At 44.1% G+C, this 24435-nt stretch overlaps 1 protein-coding gene and 1 pseudogene across 4 annotated transcripts in view; both read left to right on the plus strand.

Moving 5' to 3' along the window:
- Window positions 1-24435, plus strand: part of LOC143776637 (protocadherin gamma-C5-like) — a 671321-nt gene that overhangs the window by 186691 nt on the left and 460195 nt on the right. The window lies entirely within an intron of this gene.
- Window positions 20975-23518, plus strand: LOC143773488 (protocadherin gamma-B2 pseudogene; annotated as a pseudogene).

Raw genomic sequence — 24435 nt, forward strand, 5'->3', positions numbered from 1 at the left:
ATTGCGATTCCGCACGCATCCATTGCGGCCAAATTTCAGCTGTTTATAACAGCTGATATGTCACGGCTTTGAGGTCGGTTCACTGCTGGAGCCCACCTCAAAGCGGGGGATACTGCCAGCTGCGTACTATCACGTCAGCTGGCAGAAAGGGGTTAATAGATCACAGTTTAGAAATTGAACTCTAGAAGTGAGATGCTTTAATATTTAAAGCTCTTGGATATTGGATATCATAGTTATGCAAGAGATTTTAAAATAATATTTAATAATTTGTAACTTGTATATATGTCATTGTTGGTGCTTACTGTGATAAAGTTGCCATTATTGGTATGTTAGAGCTTTACAATGTCATCCATGTTTGCTTCTCTACATTGAGGACTTTAAAGATCCTAATTTTTGTATAATAATAAATAGTATTATTAGTAACGATGTAAACTTTCATAGTAAAATGCACATAAACTAACGTAGAATCGAAGACATTTTTCTCAGGTTACTTTGCAGTACCTCAGTTTGACCTCTGAGTGCCGCCGTAAGACTGTAGTATTTTCTGCTCTGTCTGAATCCGAGCACAAATGTAGCCTCACAGCACAGAGCTCCAGAAAATCCTGCACAGTTCCTCCGTGCCGTCTGCAATTTCCTCAACACATCTTCTCAAGAATCCCGTTTGGAATCATATTTTGTTGTCATTTTTTTACTTCTATTTCTTACCATGACACATAACACAGGATGCAGAGGGGGACAATGGACAGTGATATGGCAAGTATTATTCTGTTTATCTTCATTTTACTTCCGGAATATCTACGGCCAAATACAATACTCAATCCTTGAAGAAATAAAAAAGGGATCTGTAGTTGGGAATGTGGCAAAAGACCTTGGATTAAATGTTAAGGAACTTGCGTCTAGAAAATTCCAGATAGTTTCTCATGACACCAAGCAATATTTCAGCATTCAATTGGAAAATGGAGATTTAATTGTATTAGACAGAATTGATAGAGAAGCATTATGTGGGGCGAAACTGAGCTGCTTTATAAATCTGGAAGCTGTGATTGAAAATCCTTTGAATTTTTACACAATCACAATAGAGATCCAGGATGTGAATGACAACGCCCCGACATTCTCTAAGAAACATTTTGATATAGACATCAGTGAGTCTGCACTGCCTGGAGATCATTTTCTGTTAGGAAATGCAGAAGATTCAGATCTAGGTAGCAACTCAATACAAACCTATACTATTAGTGACACTGAATGCTTTAGTCTTGGAGAAAGAACCACTGATGATGGAAACAGAATCCCAGAACTTATTTTAGAAAAGTCTTTAGATAGAGAAAAACAAAGTTTGTATGAGTTAACGCTAACTGCTTCTGATGGAGGTAAACTTTCCAAAACTGGCACTGCCACCATAAAGGTCACTGTCATAGATGTGAATGACAACTTTCCAAAGTTTGATCAAGACAGATATCGTATAAGCTTACCCGAGAATGCACCTATTGGCTTCTTAGTAACTCATTTGAAAGCAACTGATGAAGATGAAGGCTTATATGGAGAAATATCTTATTCTTTTAGCCACATTACAAAAAATGCAGGCCAGATATTCTCACTAGACTCATTACAAGGAGATATCAACACAGTCGGAACTTTAGATTATGAAGTATCAGATAACTTTGAAATGACTGTTGAAGCTAAAGATGGTGGAGGTCTTGTCACTAGTGTTGAGCGATACCGTCCGATACTTGAAAGTATCGGTATCGGAAAGTATCGGCCGATACCGGCAAAATATCGGATCCAATCCGATACCGATACCCGATACCAATACAAGTCAATGGGACTCAAGTATCGGACGGTATCCCTGATGGTTCCCAGGGTCTGAAGGAGAGGAAACTCTCCTTCAGGCCCTGGGAACCATATAAATGTGTAAAAGAAAGAATTAAAATAAAAAATATTGCTATACTCACCTGTCCGACGCAGCCGGGACTTCAGCGAGGGAACCGGCAGCGTTGTTTGTTTAAAAATCGCGCTATTACTTGGTTACGTGAATTCCCGGCTTGTGATTGGTCAGGTCGGCCATGTTGCCGGGACGCGGACCAATCACAGCAAGCCGTGACGAAATTACGTCACGGCTTGCTGTGATTGGTCCGCGTCCCGGCAATATGGCCGCCCTGACCAATCACAAGCCGGGACGTCACGGGAGGCTGGACACGCGCTCATTTTGAAATGGGCGCGTGTCCAGCCTCCCGTGACGTCACGGCTTGTGATTGGTTGCGCCGCGATCAACCAATCACAAGCCGGGAGGCTGGACGCGCTCATTTTGAAATGGGCGCGTGTCCAGCCTCCCGGCTTGTGATTGGTTGACCGCGACGCAACCAATCACAAGCCGTGACGTCACGGGAGGCTGGACACGCGCCCTTTTTAAAATGAGCGCGTTTCCAGCCTCCCGTGACGTCACGGCTTGTGATTGGTTAATGGCGGCCATGTTGCCGGGACGCGGACCAATCACAGCAAGCCGTGACGTATTTTCGTCACGGCTTGCTGTGATTGGTCCGCGGCCCGGCAACATGGCCGCCCTGACCAATCACAAGCCGGGACTTCGCGTAACCATGTAAAAGCGGGAATTTTAAACAAACAACGCTGCCGGTTCCTGCGCTGAGGTCCCGGCTGCGTCGGACAGGTGAGTATAGCGATATTTTTTATTTTAATTCTCTATTTTACACATTTTAACATTAATGTTGTTCCGATACCCGATACCCGATACCACAAGAGTATCGGAATCCCGGTATCGGAATTCCGATACAGCAAGTATCGGCCGATACCCGATACTTGCAGCATCGGAATGCTCAACACTACTTGTCACACATTGTAAGGTGTCAATACAAGTGATAGATGTGAATGATAATGCTCCGTATATAACAGTTACCACTTTGGCAACAACCATTCCAGAAGATTCTCCACCTGGTACTGTCATAGCTATAATTAATGTCCGTGATGTAGATTCTGGACAAAATGGTGAGGTGGCTTGTCAGATCTCAGACATGAAGGATTTTCAACTGCTCCCATCATCCAGTAAATACTATAAACTTGTAACTGCGTCTAGCATGGACCGAGAGAGGAATTCTCTGTATAATGTTACAATTCACTGTACGGATAAAGGATCTCCTCTTCTGTCCACCAATAAAACCATTCCACTGACTATTTCAGATGTGAATGACAATGCTCCTATTTTTGAGAGAACAAACTATGTTGTCTACATTATGGAAAATAATCACCCGGGGACATCAATACAAAATATTCTTGCTTCAGATCATGATCAAGGTGATAATGGAAAAATTACTTACAGCATTATAAACAGCAACATAGATAATATTCCTGTATCTTCATATGTTTCCATAAACTCAATGTCTGGAGTTCTCTACGCTCAGAGATCATTTGACTATGAACAGTTGCGGGAATTTCAGTTCCAGGTGATGGCTAAAGACAGTGGATCTCCTCCTCTAAGCAGTAATGTCACAGTGAGGATATGTATCATTGATAAGAATGATAATGCTCCGAAGATCCTCTACCCATCACCAGACACTGAGGGATCAGCATTATTTGAGTTTATTCCTCACTGTGCTGAGAAAGGTTATCTAGTCACCAAAGTGATTGCAGTGGACGCTGACTCTGGACACAACGCCTGGCTCTCCTATCACTTACGGCAAGTTCCCGATCCTTCATTATTTGGAATTGGCCAATATACTGGGGAAATAAAGATTATGAGAGATCTTCAAGATGCAGATAACTTGAGGCAAAAACTTGTGGTTCTGGTGAAGGATAATGGAGCCCCATCTTTGTCATCTACAGTCACCTTGAACTTAGTTGTGGCTGAGAATTTTCAACAAGTTGTTCCAGAAATAAGAAGACAACCTGCTAATTCAGATGCTAAATCTCCTGTAACTTTCTATCTAGTCATATCCATAGCTATGATTTCTTGTCTATTCATTATAACCGTTATCATCACAGTCATCTACAAATGCAGAAAAGACAACACCCCGACTACATATGGAGCATACAGTAGAAACATGTATCCTCAGTTCACCCTGGGATGTCCTTCTGAGATCAGTGATACCAGTTTACCTTTCCCATTCTCATATGATGTGTGTGTGACTCTGGACTCCAAGCAGAATGAAATCGCTTATCTGAAACCAGTGCAGAACGTCCCCACAGAGAATCTCATAGACACCGAGGACTCGGCAGTGGTGACTGGATCTGAAATCTCTGGCTTGCCTTTGAACAATGCTGATCAGGTATGTGAATACTAAAATATCAACTTACGTCTGTCTTAAACACTTTGTAATGATAATAATAATGTAAGGTAATAATGTAAAGTAGCAATTGGGCAGCACACTGGCTCAGTGATTAGCACTGTTGTTTGCAGTTCTGAGTTTAAATCTCACCAAGGACATCATCTGCAAAGAATTTGTATGTTCTCCGTGTGTTTGTTAGGGGTTGCTCTGGGCACTCGGGCTTCTTCTCACACTCAAATGATCTATATATATAATTGTCTAAGGGTTTTTCTGTCTGTCTGTCCGTCTGTCTGTCTGTCTGTCCTGGAAATCCCGCGTCTCTGATTGGTCGAGGCTGCCAGGCCTCGACCAATCAGCGACGGGCACAGTATTGACGTAGATGTCATAATGGTTGCCATGGCGACGATGATGTCATAAAGGTTGCCTCGACCAATCAGCGACGGGCACAGTCTGCCGCGAATTCTGGAATCATCATTGTCCATATGCTACAGGGACATGCATATTCTAGAATACCCGATGCGTTAGAATCGGGCCACAATCTAGTATACTAATAAAAATGTAGATTGTAAGCTCCAATTGGGGCAGGGATGATAAAATCTGTAAAGTGCTGTGGAATTATAGGCACTTGATAAAACAGTGAAATTAATAATTAGAACTTTATTGCCACAAAACCACCCTGTGCCACTAATTCACTGATTTGTAGCCATATTTTATATTTTATTTTTTCACTACAAAAAGTTATATTATATTTGTTATTTGGTGAGTACTAAGTTTGCAATGTTAAAATAATCTCAATGTAATCTGGATGGTGCCCCCACATGGTTCCCCTTCTCACTCTATGCGGGGATGCCAGCATACTCACTGCCCCAGCCGCAGCAGCGTCCTCACGCTCCTCCTTCCCTCTCTGTGCACGTGTCTGCTGCACTGTCTTCCGGAAGTGCCAGTGCACTCCCATGCTCTTTAAGGGGCAGCATGTGCACATACTAAAATAGCTCCAGCCTGGTCCTTGTGCGGCCAGTCCTGAACTCAAAGTCCCTGGTCCTATTGTGGCCAGTGACTGAACCTCAGCCTCCGGGTCATTATGTTGCCGGTGCCAGTTCCAGTATCTGAGACTCGTGTGTCTATATGTGTGCCTATCCTAGTATCCTGTGTTTTCAGATTCCTAAAACCAGTCTCTGAATCAGCTCAGTTTGAATGTAGCCCAAGTCAGAATCAGCGAACCTGACCTCTGGGATTGGCAAATGCATTAGGTCGACTGCCTAGAAATGGTACCTGGTGGCTACCCGCAGTCCATCCTGTCTCCACCATCAGGAGATCCAGTGAAAACCAGACAGACGCTTATCTATGCTCCTTCCTAGGCAGGACCGGTCCGGTGAAACAATGGGTCCATGAACCATGTGCGCCACATGCGTGCGTGATACTCATTATACAGAAAAACTCAAAATTTAAAAAACAAACACATTAAAATATATAATAATTTTTATGTCTTTCATGCTATTACTTAAAGGGGTTCTTCTGGGAAATAAAAATGTATTTCAATTCATATTGTGTCTAAAACTCTAAGGCAGAGTTCTTATATGTAACTTCATGTGATCTACCTACTTCTCACTGTGCCTTTACAGCTCAGCACTGCTATTGCTCCTGAGTGCTACCTACCATTTCTGGGATGCTAAATAAATTATCTGGGGGTATTGATTTCATCTTACTGCTTATTAGTGTTGAGCATTCTGATACCACAAGTATCGGGTATCGGCCGATACTTGCGGTATCGGAATTCCGATACCGAGTTCCGATACTTTTGTGGTATCGGGAATCGGTATCGGATCCATATTAATGTGTAAAATAAAGAATTAAAATAAAAAATATTGATATACTCACCTCTCCGGAGGCCCCTTCACCTTACCGCTGTTAGCCGGCAGCCTTCTTTGCTTAAAATGAGCGCATTTAGGGCCTTCCATGACGTCACGGCTTCTGATTGGTCGCGTGCCGCTCATGTGACCGCCACGCGACCAATCACAAGCCGCGACGTCATTCTCAGGTCCTAAATTCCTAATTCTAGGAATTTAGGACCTGAGAATGACGTCACGGCTTCTGATTGGTTGCGTGCCGCTCATGTGACCGCCACGCGACCAATCACAAGCCGCGACATCCCTTCGAGGCTTCGGGTGTTTCACTTTTGGCGCGTCAGTTTGTTCTGTCTCTTTTCGGTTTTTCCAGTGTAAGATCAGGCATTGTTTATATTGCTCGCAAGTGAGCACAGCAAGGGTGAGGCCCTCCTCCCTGGATCCATCTGGCCCGATCCAGGGGGTGTCCCACTGGAGGATCACCCCTTCTGAGCTCACGTCTATGGGTTCTCCCATCTTGGTCGGTAGTGGAGGTACCAGCTTCCCCATCGTGTCAGGGGTGAGGATCACCTGCTCCACTGAGAGGAAATGGTTATTGTTGGGGTGCGGAGCGGTCGCGGGAGCGGGACCGGTCAGGGGAGCAGGATCGGTCGGGGGAGCAGGATCGGTCGGGGGAGTATGGGCGCCTTCCATACCTGCGCCTGATGTTCCACCGATGTCGATCTGTTCCGTTGACAAGGACACTGGAGTCGGCTGCAGCCCGAACCACGGCTCCTCCAAGTCAGCCTCCCAATGTGGCTCCACCCACCATGGCTCTGTGGTCGGGATAGGTGGGCTTGGATCCTCCGCCGGCGGCTCCAAGGAGTTCAGATCCTTCAGCTGCGGTGGATGCGGTTCCGCCTCTGGCGGGTGAGGGTAAGCCGGGATCACTTCGCCGTCGCTCGGGCACTTGCTGATCATCATCGCTGTCCGGCATTCGGCAGCAACGCATGCACGTGGCTCCGCCATTTCTCCAAGGTCGAGCTCCCTCTTCACCTTGTTCCCGCCGCTGCAAGTCAGAGGGCGGTTCTCCTCTGCTGCTGGGCAGGTCGTCATCTCGCAGCAGAAGTCGGAGGGGGCGGTCACTACTTTTGGCCCGCTTTGGTAATCTCCTCCCATGACACGCCCTTCTTCTTCCTCTGCGCTGTAATGGTGGCGGGTTTTGGCGGGAACTTTTGGCGGCAAGTGGCAACACACAGCCTTTGTAATAAGTCACAGTCCAAGCACAATAAATCAAAGTTCCAAGGCACACATGACCTGACTCTTCAGGCTTAAGTAGATCGCTCGTGACGCCAAGTTGTAGCACCCCCACTGCCGCAGGGCCGAGGGGTACCCGGTACCGGGCCTCTGAGTCTCTGTTCTGGGGTTGTCACGGTGGCTAGACCCGGTCCGTGACCCTGCTGAGGGGTGCCCAATGAAAGGTGTGGATGGTGATGATGTTATGGTGCGGTGCAGGTCGCAGTAAATAACAAGGACACCAGGTTGCAGTCTCTTTACCTCTTTACTGAAGGCTTCAGGATCCTCAATCCGGAATACGGTTAACTGGGCTGCGTAAGTCCGGCCGGTCCGATGGCACCTCCAGGGTTCCCTTTGCAGGTGGAAATCTGTGCCTACCTTCTAGCGCTTGTGTGTTGTGGTCCTCCCCTGCTGTGCTTACGGGATAGTCCCCACAACTGTTGTGTCTGTTTCTGAAGTTCCCTCACAACTCGATTATGATGTTCTGCTTCGTCCCCCAGATAATATGGCTAGGACGCACCCGTATGATGGGTAGGCTCGGAGGTCTTCCGGGACCCTAGAGTCGCCCCTCTCCAAATGTTGCCCCTATGTCTTCTTAGGTGATTTGAGTGAGACAGCCCGCCTATAACTGACTGTCCTGCCATAGGTTTGAAGTAAGGCCTGGAGCTCAATACTTCCTCGGCGTTCCGGCCACCGGCTGCGCGCCTCAGTAGGATGTTGCCTCGTCTTACAGCACGACTCCTACTGGTGTTTCTCCTTGTTGTGTTGATCTCGTTTCTCACTCAGCACAATAAACCTCGCTTCTTGTCCTTTCTTGGGGTACCGCCGCGATGAAGTGCAGGCGCGGTCCCGTAATGCTCTTTCTGTTCGCTAGGCCTCTGTCAGGATCCCACCCCTGACAGGGACCCCCCTGAATCTTCCACTGCAACACCCTCTGCCACAGGATGTTGCCTGGTTCCAACCCAGTCAGCTTCTGACTAACTTCCTATCCAACCCCCAGTTTTACCAGATTGTGAGGAGTGGCCTAATACATAGCACCCTTAGCTCCCCCCGGAGGCCAGACTGAGAAGTGTATTGGTGTCTGTGATACCTGGTCAGGTGAACTCCTTCAGTGCCATCGGACGTACCATAGCCCCCCTTAGCGGCGGAGCATCAGTACTGCAACGACCAGGACTCTGGGGCGCTGCACATGCATTATATAGCATAGCGTAATCTTTCAGAACAGGGCCACTTCTTAATAATCATGAGAGCATACTTCCCATCATCTTTAGTAATGTCTATAACTAAGAAATACAGTGTACATGCAGGAGATGTGTGGCTGGAGTGGTTGTGGCAGGATCAGGATAGTGGAGTGTCAAGATAGGGAAGGAAAGTAGATGCTTGACAGCCTAGGACTAGTAAAAAAAAGACCATCTACCTTTTTAAAGTGATTGTGGGTGGTAGACACGGCCAAGTTGCTGCTTTACAATGCCCTGGCACTTTACAGGAAAAGTTGGGTCCTGGCAGGATGTTGGTAATGTGAGAGACATGCGCCCGTGCAGGCTGCCTTTAGCTGATAGGATTGGTTGGCCAGGATCACAAATTCTGCAGATTAATATGTGACTTCTGTTCAAACATGGGGCTTTACTGAACTTGATAAGGGTTATGTACAAGGGATAGCAGGTACACAATCTTAACCCCTTAGTGACAGAGCCAATTTGGTACTTAATGACCGAGCCAATTTTTACAATTCTGACCAGTGTCACTTTATGAGGTTATAACTCTGGAACGCTTTATCGGATCCCGCTGATTCTGAGATTGTTTTTTCGTGACATGTTGTGCTTCAAGATAGTGGTAACATTTCTTCGATATTACTTGCGATTATTTATGAAAAAAATGGAAATATGGCGAAAATTTTTAAAATTTTGCAATTTTCAAACTTTGTATTTTTATGCCCTTAAATCAGAGAGATATGTCACAAAAAATAGTTAATAAATAACATTTCTCACATGTCTACTTTACATCAGCACAATTTTGGAAACAATTTTTTTTTTTGTTAGGGAGTTATAAGGGTTAAAAGTTGACCAGCAATTTCTCATTTTTACAACACCATGTTTTTTTTAGGGACCACATCACCTTTGAAGTGATTTTGAGGGGTCTATATGATAGAAAATAACCAAGTGTGACACCATTCTAAAAACTGCACCCCTCAAGCTGCTCAAAACCACATTCAAGAAGTTTATTAACCCTTTACGTACTTCACAGGAACTAAAACAATGTGGAAGAAAAAAATTAACATTTTACTTTTTTTTGCAAACATTTTACTTCAGAACCATTTTTTTTAATTTTCACAAGTGTAAAAACAGAAATTTAACCACAAATTTTGTTGTGAAATTTTTCCTGAGTACGCCGATACCCCATATGTGGAGGTAAACCACTGTTTGGGCGCACCGCAGAGCTTGGAAGTGAAGGAGCACCGTTTGACTGTTTCAATGCAGAATTGGCTGGAATTGAGATCGGATGCCATGTCGCGTTTGGAGAGCCCCTAATGTGCCTAAACAGTGGAAACCCCCCACAAGTGACACCATTTTGGAAACTAGACCCCCCAAGGAACTTATCTAGATGTGTGGTGAGCACTTTGAACCCCCAAGTGCTTCACAGAAGTTTATAACGTAGAGCCGTGAAAATAAAAAATCGCATTTGTTTTCACAAAAATGATTTTTTCGCCCACAAATTCTTATTTTCACAAGGGTAACAGGAGAAATTAGACCACAAAAGTTGTTGTGCAATTTCTCCTGAGTACGTCGATACCCCATATGTGGAGGTAAACCACTGTTTGGGCGCACCGCAGAGCTTGGAAGTGAAGGAGCACCGTTTGACTTTTTCAATGCAGAATTGGCTGGAATTGAGATCGGATGCCATGTCGCGTTTGGAGAGTCCCTGATGTGCCTAAACAGTGGAAACCCCCCACAAGTGATACCATTTTGGAAACTAGACCCCCCAAGGAACTTATCTAGATGTGTGGTGAGCACTTTGAACCCCCAAGTGCTTCACAGAAGTTTATAACGTAGAGCCGTGAAAATAAAAAATCTCATTTTTTCTACAAAAATGATCTTTTTGCCCCAAAATTTTTATTTTCACAAGGGTAACAGGAGAAATTAGACCACAAAAGTTGTTGTGCAATTTCTCCTGAGTATTTCGATACCCCATATGTGGAGGTAAACCACTGTTTGGGCGCACCGCAGAGCTTGGAAGTGAAGGAGCACCGTTTGACTTTTTCAATGCAGAATTGGCTGGAATTGAGATCGGATGCCATGTCGCGTTTGGAGAGTCCCTGATGTGCCTAAACAGTGGAAACCCCCCACAAGTGATACCATTTTGGAAACTAGACCCCCCAAGGAACTTATCTAGATGTGTGGTGAGCACTTTGAACCCCCAAGTGCTTCACAGAAGTTTATAACGTAGAGCCGTGAAAATAAAAAATCTCATTTTTTCTACAAAAATGATCTTTTTGCCCCCAAATTTTTATTTTCACAAGGGTAACAGGAGAAATTAGACCACAAAAGTTGTTGTGCAATTTCTCCTGAGTACGTCGATACCCCATATATGGGGGTAAACCACTGTTTGGGCGCACCGCAGAGCTTGGAAGAGAAGGAGTGTCATTTTACTTTTTCAATGTAGAATTGGCTGGAATTGAGATCGGACGCCATGTCACGTTTGGAGAGCCGCTGATGTGCCTAAACAGTAGAGACCCCCCACATATGACACCATTTTGGAAACTAGACCCCTTAAGGAACTTATCTAGATGTGTGGTGAGCACTTTAAACCCCCAGGTGCTTCACAGAAGTTTATAACGTAGAGCCGTGAAAATAAAAAAATCGCATTTTTTCTACAAAAATGATCTTTTTGCCTCCAAATTTTTATTTTACCAAGGGTAACAGGAGAAAATGGACCCCAGAAGCTGTTGTACAATTTGTCTTGAGTACGCCGACACCCCATATGTGGGGGTAAACCACTGTTTGGGCGCATGGCTGAGCTCGGAAGCAAAGGAGCGCCATTTGACTTTTCAATGCAAAATTGACTGGAATTGAGATCGGACGCCATGTCGCGTTTGGAGAGCCCCTGATGTGCCTAAACAGCAGAAACCCCCCAAAAGTGACCCCATTTTGGAAACTAGACCCCCCATGGAACTTATCTAGATGTGTAGTGAGAACTTTGAATGCCCAAGTGCATCACAGAAGTTTATAATGCAGAGTCGTGAAAATAAAAAATATATATTTTTTAACAATAAAGATTTTTTAGCCCCCAAGTTTTTATTTTCACAAGGGTAACAAGAGAAATTGGACCCCAAAAGTTGTTGTCCAATTTGTCCTGAGTATGCTGGTACCCCATATGTGGGGGTAAACCACTGTTTGGGCGCATGGCAGAGCTCGGAAGGGAAGGAGTGCCATTTTGGAATGCAGACTTTGATAGAATTGTCTGCGGGCGTTATGTTGCCTTTGCAGACCCCTAATGTACCTAAACAGTAGAAACCCCCAACAAGTGACCCCATTTTGGAAAATAGACCCCCCAAGGAACTTATCTAGATATGTGGTGAGAACTTTGAATGCCCAAGTGCTTCACAGAAGTTTATAATGCAGAGTAGTGAAAATAAAAAATATTTTTTTTCCCACAAAAAATATTTTTTTAGCCCCCAAATTTTTATTTTCACAAGGGTAACAAGAGAAATTGGACCTCAAAAGTTGTTGTCCAATTTGTCCTGAGTATGCTGGTACCCCATATGTGGGGGTAAACCACTGTTTGGGCGCACGGCAGAGCTCGGAAGGGAAGGAGCGCCATTTTGCAATGCAGACTTTGATAGAATTGTCTGCGGGCGTTATGTTGCGTTTGCAGACTCCTAATGTACCTAAACAGTAGAAACCCCCACAAGTGACCAAATTTTGGAAACTAGACCCCCTAAGGAACTTATCTAGATATGTGGTGAGAACTTTGAAAGCTCAAGTGCTTCACAGAAATTTATAATGCAGAGTAGTGAAAATAAAAAAATATATTTTTTTCCAACAAAAAAGATTTTTAGCCCCCAAGTTTTTATTTTCACAAGGGTAACAGGAGAAATTGGACCCCAAAAGTTGTTGTCCAATTTATCCCGAGTACGCTGATGCCCCATATGTGGGGGTAAACCACTGTTTGGGCTCACGGCAGAGCTCAGAAGGGAGGGAGTACCATTTGACTTTTTTAGCGCAAAATTGGCTGTCGTGTTTGGAGACCCCCTGATGTACCTAAACAGTGGAAACCCCCCAATTCTAACTCCAACCCTAACCCCAACACAGCCCTAACCCTAATCTCAACCCGATCCATAATCCTAATCACAACCCTAACGATAATCACAACCCTAACCCCAAAACAGCCCTAATCTCAACCCTAACCATAACCCTAATCAAAACCCTAAATCCAACACACCCCTAACCCTAATCCCAACCCTAACCCTAATCCCAACCCTAATCCCAAACGTAACACTAATCCCAACCCTAATCCAAACCCTAACCCTAATCCCAACTCTAACCCTAACTTTAGCCCCAACCCTAACTTTAGCCCCAACCCTAACCATAACTTTAGCCCCCGTCGTCACAAAAAAAGTTCAATGTAACCTTTTTTTTGTACGTCGCGTCCGCCATTTCCGCGGATGCGTGGCCGTAACTCTGCCCCCTCCTCCCCAGGACATAGACTGGGCAGCGGATGCGTTGAAAAACTGCATCCGCTGCCCACGTTGTGCACAATTTTCACAACATGCGTCGGTACATCGGGCCGACGCATTGCGACCGCCCCGTACCGACGCAAGTGTGAAAGAAGCCTTTGGCTACTTTCAGACATAGCGCATTTTTGAGCGCTATTTTGCGGGCGCTTTTCAAAAATGCGCAATGTCATTTTCGTCTGCCGGCAAAGTGAATGAGAAATTCACTTTGCCGTTCAGACACACCGCAAAAAAACGCGGCGCTTTTGTCTGCAAACACGCCGGCGTAAAAAGAATTGACATGTCAATTCTTTACGCAGCGGCGTGTCTGCGTATCCCCCTAGGGCCCCATATTACCTTCCACACACAGCGCCTTTGTCCTGGGTGTCGGCGTCTTTGTACGGAGGGGTTGACACCCAGGACCGGACGTGACGTCGGACAGGAAGAGGGAAGCCCCCGCCCCCCAGTGAAGCAGCATGGAGTCCTTCTGTGTGTGTGTGTGCGTGTGTGTGCGTGTGTGTGCGTGTGTGTGTCCCCATGCGACGCTAGTGCCACCATTGTGCTAAGTCGCCGTATGGGACTACTACTCCCATCCGGTATTAGGATGGGAGAGTTGTCCCTGTGTCCGGCGACTTAGCACAATTGTAAAGTTACACAAAACACCTACACACAATACACATACATGACACACAGTACATACAACATATAACACAGAGTATATACTCACCAACAGCACACTTGTAGGCGAAGCCCTCGATCCTCCAGGAAAAAATCCAAAAATAATAAACCAAATTCATACTCCCTGTCCGCAGAATCCATAAAACGAGTGTCCCACGCCGATCGGCTGCTCTCCGGCGATACACTGCCAGGAGCGAAGCTCCTAGCAGTGTATCGCGTACTGTTCCGGAGTTCAATGACTCCGGCGTCTCGGTTAACAGCAGTACAGCTGCGTTGAACTTTCCCACGCAGCACTGCCGTTAAGCGAGAGTGCCGGGGTCAATGACCGCCGGTAAACTCGCTCGCGCATGCGCAGTGACACACCGACAGGAACTATGGCTCCTGTCAGTGTGTTGCTGCAGCCGTGGAGAGCAGACATATCTCTGGATGTGTCTGTTCTCCATGGAAAATCTTGATACGTGGCACTTAAATATGTGGCAATTAAATACGTGACACGTGGCACTTATACGTGATACGTGTCACTTAAATACGTGGCACTGAAATACGTGATACGTGGCACTTTGATACGTGGCACGTGTCACTTAAATACGTGGCACGTGGCACTGAAAGATGTGGCATGTGGCACTTTGATACGTGGCACGTGGCACTTTGATACGTGGCACGTGGCACTGAAATATGTGGCACGTGGCACTTTGATACGTGGCACGTGGCACTTTGATACGTGGCACGTGGCACTTTGATACGTGGCACGTGGCACTTTGATACGTGGCACTGAAATATGTGGCACGTGGCACTTTGATACGTGGCACGTGTCACTTAAATACGTGGCACGTGGCACTGAAATATGTGGGACACGTCGCACAAAAAAGTTACATGTAGTTTTTTTTGTGTCGACGGTCCGCCGAAGCACGACGCATCCGTCGCACGACGGATGCGACATGTGGCAATCCGTCGCAATGCGTCGCTAATGCAAGCCAATGGAGAAAAAACGCATCCTGCAAGCACTTTTGCAGGATGCGTTTTTTCTCCAACGACGCATTGCGACGGAAGCCAAAAAACGCTAGTGTGAAAGTAGCCTAACCCTAACCCTAGCCCTAACCCTAACCCTAAATTTAGCCCCAACCCTCACCCTAACTCTAACCCTAACCCTAACCCTAACTCTAACCCTAACCCTAACCCTAACCCTAATTTTAGCCCCAACTTGTCTTCTCCTGCCGGCCGGCAGATGGCAGCAGATGGCGGGCGCACTGCGCATGCGCCCGCCATGATGAAAAAGCCGGCTGGCAGGAGAAGACAGAAGAGGACCCAGGGACCCCGGGTGAGTATGATAGGGTCCCCGAATCCCCCTATTTCTCTGTCCTCTGATGTGCGATCACATCAGAGGACAGAGAAATAACTGATCGCTTTTTTTTTTTTTTTTTTGCGGTCGCCGGTAAACTGTTAATTACCGGCGATCGCAAAGCAGGGGTCGGTGCAAATCGACCCCGATCATGTTCTTTGGGGTCTCGGCTACCCCCGGCAGCCGAGACCCCAAAGAACATCCGGGTGCCGGGCGGCGGGCGCACTGCGGCTGCGCCCGCCATTTTTTCCCGGAAAAAAGATGGCGGCGCCCATGGGGAGACACGAGGAGCACCGGGGGAGGTAGGTAAGTATTGGGGGGCTATTGGGGGCCATCGGGGACCACATTTCTCTGTCCTCCGATGTGCGATCACATCGGAGGACAGAGAAATTAAACGGCAAATCGCGTTTTTTTTTTTTTTGTTGCGACCGCCGGTAAACGGTTAATTACCGGCGATCGCAACTCGGGGGTCGGTAAAAAACCCCCGAATCATGTTCTCTGGGGTCTCGGCTACCCTCGGCAACCGAGACCCCAGAGAAAATCCGACTCTGGGGGGCGCTATTCACTTTTTCCACAGCGCCGTTAATTAACGGCGCTGTGGTTTAAGTACCCTTAGCGGCCGCCGTTAAAAGGCGTATCGGCGGTCGTTAAGGGGTTAAGCATGCTTTCTTCACAATGAAAAGCATCAGGTGCATTGTTTAATTCCGCTGTAAGCTAATTCACGGCTGGTGAAGCACATTGTTTGGCTCTATGTTGCCACAACAGAGCTTCTAGGCCACAGTTCTGATCAGTGAGTTTCTCTCTACTCACTCAGCATTTACGTGTCACATTAACTATGGATGCCCTGGATCTACCATTCGGCACCTCGACTGGCGCAACAATCCTAGTTCTCTTTTGGTCCATTAAATTCAGCACTAGCAAGTTCTCTGGTTTCTCTTTTCACATGGTCCTATCCAAGGAACCTTTTAAAGAGGAAGGCCACACTGTCTCTTCCACAACTATCCCTTTAGGATCTCGCTATTCCTCGCTCCAGTCTCTTCTTAGATGTGGCTCTTCTCTTAGTAGCACTGCATGCTTGTTACTCTCCAAACTCCTATCTGACTATCAGGAAGTAGCCAGCTTTCCCTGGCACTATCACCTCCCACTGTGGGCTAGTTCCACATCTCACTTGCCTTGTTATCTGTTGATGGGTAGAACTTCCCTAACAAAGCACTGTGCTAACAGTACTTGTACTGTACCATACCTTATCACATACTTTACTATACGCTATGCATATTACACTTTCAATGCATCCCACTGTCTATACATTACAAATTACCATATCACAATGTAACTGGCTGGGTGGTGGAACTACTGTGCTAAAGCCCAAGTAAGACCTGGAGGGGCGTGACTAGGAGCCTCACCCAATCCAAACATGGACGCGTAATAGCTAATGACACTGCGGTCCATGGAGAGACAAGGAGGGTGATCCAGGTGCTACTCCAGGACTGACCTTGGGTAGATGGCAGCTGACCCCTAGGAGTGGATAGCTGAAACAGCCTGGGGAAATGTCCAACAAATGCAGACAGGTATAGAAGATGATAGGAACCGCAGGTGCAGACAGGACAGTCTAATGGACAGTTGAGCACTGATGGGTACAGCCGGCTCGGCTGCCTTTGAGGTGAGCACTGTTTGGTGCAGCTGGCTCTGCTGCCATTGAGGTGAGCACTGGATGTCTCTGCAGAGAGAGAGTTACTGCAGGCAGAGATGTGAGCGCTACACACAATATATATAAAGAAGACTCATAACATTATTCATACCCTATTTAATGTGATTCGTGGCTTCAGGCATAGAAATGTGACAGTACAGTTCACCACTCTTACACCTTAACAAAATAGAATGGTATCAGAAAATGTAGATAAAATCACTGGCCACAAGCAAGCATGTGCCACTGGCCTCTGTACTTAAATGGCATCTTTGCAAGACTAATATTAGACTAATTGGAGCAATGGCGAGGGCTCAACAAATTATTTCATAATGCACACACTCCAATAGGTGCAAAATGTGCACCAAGGACTTGACCAACTGTAGTTGTACATAGATATAAAGTGGTATACATTGTAGTGCAGTGATGAAGCAGTGATCCAGGAAAGTTCAAATTAAACATAGTTTAATGTCCAAGCTCACAACATAAACAGCACATGGTATCCTCCAGATCGCAGCCGGGAAACAAGACAGTCCGTATCTGAGACCAGTTGCCGTGGGCAACTGCACCGCCGTGTATGCTAAGGGGTGTCAGGCATTTTGGATCCACTTGGTTTCGTGTTGCTTCACACAGGCTGACATTCTGTAGAGTCTCCTGCTCTACAGGTTTGCAAAACAAGGTTCACACATCCAACCTTTTGCTGCAGGGTTTTTACAAGGAACCTGTGGCCATGGGCCACTTGTAAGACCTGGCCTGGATAAAATGGACCATCCCACTACCATCCTGTAGTCTGCTTCAAAAATAAAAACCCATGGCAGGTTTTCCTAAATCTGCCTTGGGCAAATAGCTTGCCCAAGACCAACTCTTACTTTTATTCTGCACTGCAATCACAGCTAGGCCCCAATACGCTTCTGTGCGCTTACTGGGGGACACCTAGCAACCCTCCCTATACTTCCGGTCACTGCCTCACATAGTATAGAGAATTATATCAGTGAAATGATAAGGCTATGTGCAGGTGTCAAAACGGACACTCCATTAGGTGAACACTTGTGTTTAAGTTTATTTTGTAGCTTTCTCTTAAAAAATAAATACAATAAAAAAATTTAAATAAGGCCACTTGCCTTTACCAAATAGAATGGAACCAGGAAAACTAGGTAGAATCACGTCCCAATATCAAGCCCACATAACTGGCTGTTGTAATCAGGTGGCTTGTATACACAAGTCTACAGTGCTGGTCACTATTATTGGCACCCCTTCATTTTTTTCATAGACTGTACAATATCTTTAGAAGAAATGGAAATGGAATGGAAATGTACCAAAGTTATATTTCAAAGATTTTTTAATTAGTGGTCCTAAGTAATATAACAAGAAAACATTGATTTTCAGCTTACATGTTGCAATTTCAAAGAAGAAACAGAATAAACAGCATGTGCAGCAATAAAGGCACCCCTAGTTAATACTTGGTTGCACACTCTTTGGCATTAATGAAAGCCTCCAAACTTTTCTTGTTTTCATCAATAATAGTGTTGACTGTTGAGCATTCCGATACTGCAAATATCGGGTATCGGCCGATATTTGCTGTATCGGAATTCCGATACCGAGTTCCGATATTTTTGCGTTATCGAAAATCAGAATCGGGATCCATATTCATGTAAAAAATAAAGAATAAAAATAAAAAATATGGATATACTCACCCACCGACGGCCCCTGGCTCTCAGCGGTGCAACCGGCAGCCTCCGTTCCTAAGAATGCAGTGAGTGTAGGATCTGCGATGACGTCGCGGTCTTGTGATTGGTCGCGTGACCGCTCATGTGACCGCTTACGTGACCGCGACGTCATTGAAGGTCCTTCACTCTGCATTCTTATGAACGGAGGCAGACGCTTGCAGCGGTGACAGCCAAGGGCCGTCCGAGGGTGAGTATATCCATATTTTTTATTTTTATTCTTTATTTTTTACATGAATATGGATCCCAGGGCGTGAAGGAGAGTTTCCTCTCCTTCAGACCCTGGGAACCATCCAGGATAGCTTCCGGTATTTGTGTCCCATTGACTTGTATTGGTATCGGGTATCTATACTTTTGAATATCGGAAGGTATCGCTCAACACTAATCAATAAGCTTCTTGCACTTCTCAGCTGGGATTTTCTCACACTCTTCTTTTGCAGTTTGTTCAAGCTCTTGAATGTTTGCAGGGTTCTTTTTCCCAATGGCAGATTTCTCCTCACCTCAAATATTTTCAATGGGATTGAGGTCAGGACTCATTGCTGGCCATTTTAAAACAGTCAATTTTTTTCTTTTTCAACCATTCCTGTGTACTGGCACTGACAATGAATCACAGGTGACTCTTATTTGGGATTTACCACAGGCAAAATGTATTTCCATACTAATTTAATGTAAAGGGTGCCAATACAAGTGTCACAGGAAGGTTAAAGTTTTTCTATTTTTCCCTCTTATTATTTTTTATTTTAAATTATTGTTTATCATTTGCTCTTTTGTAAGAGTGCGCTAAATAAAATAACAGGTTCACTTGATTCATTTTTTCACATTATGTACTTACACATCATGGATGCCGATGAGCAGGACTGTAATAAAATATTAGACTATTGAAGCAATAATAATATAATAATATTCATATATATTTAGCACCAACATATTCCGTAGCACTTTACAATTCAGCAATCAGTGATTTAAAGGGAAACTGTCACGTAAAAAAAGTTATTATCCTGCATATAGAGGGCCAATCTGCAGATTAATAGTATTCTAAAACTGTCTGGCTGCCGCACTGAGAGCCTGGCTACTGGGAGGAAATAAGAGTTATTCCTCCTGGCTGTTAAAATCAGTTGACATGTGCAGGAAAAGATGCGGGCTCATCGCCTGAGCCCACATCAAAGGGAGAGGCCCAACATGCGCTGTACATGTATGGCGCATGTCATGAAGGGTTTAAATCCCTTTTCCTTATTTACTTATATTCATAAACATCCACAGTCATCACAAAATATGTTTAGTGCAAAGTAAATAGAAGAGAGCAAGTGGGGGAGGAAGATGAAACTGCATTTTCTCATTTAATGCTTTATTACAAAAATGCACAAGAGAGAGGTGACAAACAGTGGGGGACATTTCTTAGACTCAGGACTCATAGCTCACGCACTTAGCAAGCAAGGAAACGGAAATTAGACATTTAGGAAAACTGGTAAGAGACAGAAAAAGTGCAGAATAAAGGTAACCTGGCTGATCCCCCATGCCTTCCAACTCACCAGCATTAGACTATTTATTGACCAGCACTCACCCTAACCAGCCCTCTATAGTGTTTAACACGTAGGCCCATGTTTCAAACAAGGCTTTATAAACTTTGCGCTTTATATTCTACTTAAAGCTTTGAATAGTTGATGGGGGATTTATTTTCTTATACTAGTCGGGCCTCAATGCATGTTATCACACCTCTGTGGCCATGATAAAATGCTTGGCCAAAGCCGCAGTCATCGCCAGCTCTCTGCAAAACTTGCACGTGGCTTTCTTGGTGCACTGTGTATGTCTGGAAGACGTCTTCCTGCTTCTGGAAAAGCACCCCATTGACTAGTCAAAGCCCTAATTAGCATATGAAATGCAAAGATTATAAAGCCTATTTTGAAACATGGTTCTAGATGTTAAACACTATAGAGGGCTGGTTAGGCAGTGTATTTAACAACTAAGTCTAATGCTAATGGACTGAAGAGCATGGAGGACCTGTCACTTTCCTTCTAAACTGAGCCAAGACAAAGCAGCCAAAAAGAGCAAAATAGGAAGAGGTCAAGTTTTCGATTAAAAAATGATGTTCTGCCTTTATAGTTCCTTGAATAAACATTATGACTTCTGTAAATTTTTACACCAATATTTAATCTAAGATAATAGCCTTCAAAGCATTTAAGTGTGTCCCTACACAATCTAATACTCTTCAATGCATGATGAGGGATATGATCTTTTGACAAAAATAACAAAAGTATCCCGGTGTCAATCTAGAATCTTTATTTCATGAGGAATGTAAAGTATTTTAAAACGTACATGATTTTAGCCAGTTACTTGCAGTACCTCAGTTTCCACTCTGAGTGCCGCCATTAGACTGTAGTATTTTCTGTTCGAGCAGACTACGGGAGCTAATGCAGCCTCGCAGCACAGAGCTCCAGAAAATCCTGCATGAAATCTTCAGTACATCCAGCCATTTGATTTACTCTTCTCTGCTTCTCAAGAATTCTTGGATTCTAAATTTGGATTATTATATTTAAAAGAAGAGCTTGTGTTTCTAGTAATGAAAGATAACACAAGATGCAGAGGGACACAATGGACAATATGGCAAGTATTACTCTACTTCTCTTTATTTTGCTTCACTTATGTCTTAGGCCAGCTGCAATACTCCATACCTGAAGAGCAGAAAAAGGGAACTATTGTTGGGGATGTGGCAAAAGATCTTGGGCTGGATGTCAAGGAACTTGCTCTTAGACAATTTCAGATCGTTTCTCGCAATGCAAAGCAATATTTCAATGTAAATATGGACAATGGAAATTTAATTGTATCAGAGAGAATTGATAGAGAAACATTATGTGGGGCGAAACTGAGCTGCTTTATAAATCTAGAAGCTGTGATTGAAAATCCTTTGAATTTTTACACAATCACAGTAGAGATCCAGGATGTGAATGACAACGCCCCGACATTCTCTAAGAAATACTATGAATTAGGAATGAGTGAGACCTTGGTTCCTGGAGTCCATTTTCCTTTGGGAAATGCAAAAGATCCTGATCTAGGGACAAATTCTATACAATCTTATACACTTAATGATAATGAATGGTTTAGTCTCAGAGAAAGAATAACTAAGGATGGAATCAATCATCCAGATATTATACTAGAAAAATCATTGGACAGAGAGAAGCAGAGTTTTTACGAGTTAATTTTAACTGCTTCTGATGGGGGTAAACCTCCTAAAACTGGCACTGCGATAATAAAGATCACAGTACAAGATGTGAATGACAACTTTCCAACATTTTCCCAAGAAACAAATCACATAAGAATAAGTGAGAACGCACCTGTTGGTTTCCTAGTTGTCCATTTAAATGCAACTGATAAAGACGAAGGTACTAACGGCTTAGTGTCTTATTCTTTTAGCTACATTGCTAAAGATATAAATGAAATATTCTCTATAGATTCCATACATGGTGACATAAAGATAATAGGAAACTTAGACTATGAATCATCAGATAACTATGAAATGACTGTTGAAGCTAAAGATGGTGGAGGTCTTGTCACACATTGTAAGGTGTCAATACAAGTGATCGATGTGAATGATAACGCTCCGGATATAACAGTTACTACTTCTAAAGTGGCAATTCCAGAAGATTCTCCACCTGGTACTGTCATAGCAATAATTAATGTTGATGATTTGGATTCTGGGATAAATGGGGAGAGTCTTTGTGTGGTCTCAGACATGAAGGATTTTCAACTGCTCCCATCATCCAGTAACTACTATAAACTTGTAACTGCATCTAGCATGGACCGAGAGAGGAATTCTCTGTATAATGTTACAATTCACTGTACGGATAAAGGATCTCCTCCTCTGTCCACCAACAAAACCATTCCACTGACTATTTCAGATGTGAATGACAATGCTCCAATTTTTGAAAAAATGAATTACATCGTCTATATTACAGAAAATAATCAGCCTGGGACATCAATACAAAATATTCTTGCTTCAGATCTTGATCATGATGAAAATGGGAAGATTATATACAGCATTATTAGCAGCAATATAGATAATATTCCAGTATCTTCATATATTTCCATCAATTCTATAAGTGGAGTTCTCTACGCCCAGAGATCATTTGACTATGAACAGTTGCGGGAATTTCAGTTCCAGGTGATGGCTAAAGACAGTGGATCTCCTCCTCTAAGCAGTAATGTCACAGTGAGGATATGTATCATTGATAAGAATGATAATGCTCCGAAGATCCTCTACCCATCACCAGACACTGAGGGATCAGCATTATTTGAGTTTATTCCTCACTCTGCTGAGAAAGGTTATCTAGTCACCAAAGTGATTGCAGTGGACGCTGACTCTGGACACAACGCCTGGCTCTCCTATCACTTACTACAAGTTCCCGATCCTTCATTATTTGGAATTGGCCAATATACTGGGGAAATAAAGATTGTGAGAGATCTACAAGATGCAGATAATTTAAGGCAAAAACTTGTGGTTCTAGTCAAGGATAATGGAGCCCCATCTTTGTCATCTACAGTCACTTTGAGTTTAGTTGTGGCAGAGAATTTTCAACAAGTTGTGCCAGAAATAAGAAGACAACCGACCAATTCAGATACTAAATCTCCTGTAACTTTCTATCTAGTCATATCCATAGCTCTGATTTCTTGTCTATTTATTATAACTGTAATCATCACAGTCATCTACAAATGCAGAAAAGACAACACCCCGACTACATATGGAGCATACAGTAGAAACGTGTATCCTCAGTTCACCCTGGGATGTCCTTCTGAGATCAGTGATACCAGTTTACCTTTCCCATTCTCATATGATGTGTGTGTGACTCTGGACTCCAAGCAGAATGAAATCGCTTATCTGAAACCAGTGCAGAACGTCCCCACAGAGAATCTCATAGACACTGAAGACTCGGCAGCAGTTAGTGATTCTGGACACACTGAATTCCCTGCCAGCAATACAGATCAGGTATTTGGATAATAAAGTTTATACTTTCTTATCTTAAAAATGCTGTAGCAATAATAATATGGTAAGATAACAATCACAGCTTTGATGCCGTATAATCATCCTGTGACACCCTACTAATGCACTATTTCATATTTGTACAAATAAGTTATATCATATTAGTTATTCAGTTAATGTTAGATACTGTATGTAATGTTTGACACTTTCACAACCTGGAATTGCACCTTTATTATTTTTGAATACAGATATAACATTTTGTAAGTGGACCCAAATATCATGATACAGTATTATGTCTTGATGTTGGATACCTTTTATCTGCTGATAAATAGACAGGCTTTGATTTTTTCAGAGAGTTTTCTAGGCGTGCGCTGATGTGGACTTATGAAGGGGGAAAGAAAGTTGGCTGTTACCAGGGGTGTAACTACAACAGGTGTGGGGGTTGCAATCACACCCGGGTCCTGGTGCCTAGGGGGGGCCTAAAAGTCCATTTGGCCTATAGAAAAAGACTATTGCTATTTAAGATTTAAAATATTTGGGGGCCCCGTTGGAGCTTTCGCATCGGGGGCCCATGAGTTACCCATGTTACACCACTGGCTGTTACCATATACCGAGAAGCAGGGCCGGACTGAACATCTTGCAATTCTGGCAAATGCCAGAAGGGCCTATCTGGTCATGGGTTGCCTTGTTTGCTATGTTGTTAACAGAATTGGCTTTGGTTTTCTCAAGATACCCATACCGTTAAGAGTTGTGATGGAGCACAGTCGCAGACTCTGTCACTTAACTGAGCAGGCCACAGGTATCATTAGAAATATTGGTCTTGTAGAAATCTTCCTTTCCTCCATCCAGGGTAATATTAGTAATATATTCCATCTGGTTCATGGAGATGGGGACAACATGGGCCTGTGTGATTTCAAATGCCAGGACTGAGTTTC

Source organism: Ranitomeya variabilis, chromosome 5 (assembly GCF_051348905.1).
Source record: "Ranitomeya variabilis isolate aRanVar5 chromosome 5, aRanVar5.hap1, whole genome shotgun sequence".
NCBI lineage: Eukaryota > Metazoa > Chordata > Amphibia > Anura > Dendrobatidae > Ranitomeya > Ranitomeya variabilis.